Consider the following 388-nt stretch of genomic DNA (forward strand, 5'->3'; position numbering starts at 1 on the left):
CAGAATTTGATTGAAAACACCCTATCTTAGCTGCCGATTCAAAAACGCCCTATCTCAGCTTATTTTCAATGTATTTTCGTTTGAGATAGGGCGTTTTTGAGCCGGATTATGAAATAGGGCGTTATTCAACCAAATGCTGAGAGAGAGTGTTTTTCAATAAAATTCTGAAGTAGGGCGTTTTTGAAAAGTTTTCTGAGATAGGGCGTTTTCGAACTGGCTGCCGAGATAGGTCGATCTTCCACTCAGCCCTCAATATATACACTCCGCTGTTCGCTGTCGCTCCTCTATTGATAATAGTAAACCTCCGAGTGTATTCTGTCATGAAAACAGCTTCTCATAAAAATACAATTGCCGTTCGGAGTCGGCGTAAAACTGCCCTTCCCCTTTG

The sequence above is a fragment of the Rhagoletis zephyria genome, unplaced genomic scaffold (assembly GCF_001687245.7).
Source record: "Rhagoletis zephyria isolate East Lansing unplaced genomic scaffold, Rhagoletis_zephyria_1.1 Rzeph_scaffold_03962, whole genome shotgun sequence".
NCBI lineage: Eukaryota > Metazoa > Arthropoda > Insecta > Diptera > Tephritidae > Rhagoletis > Rhagoletis zephyria.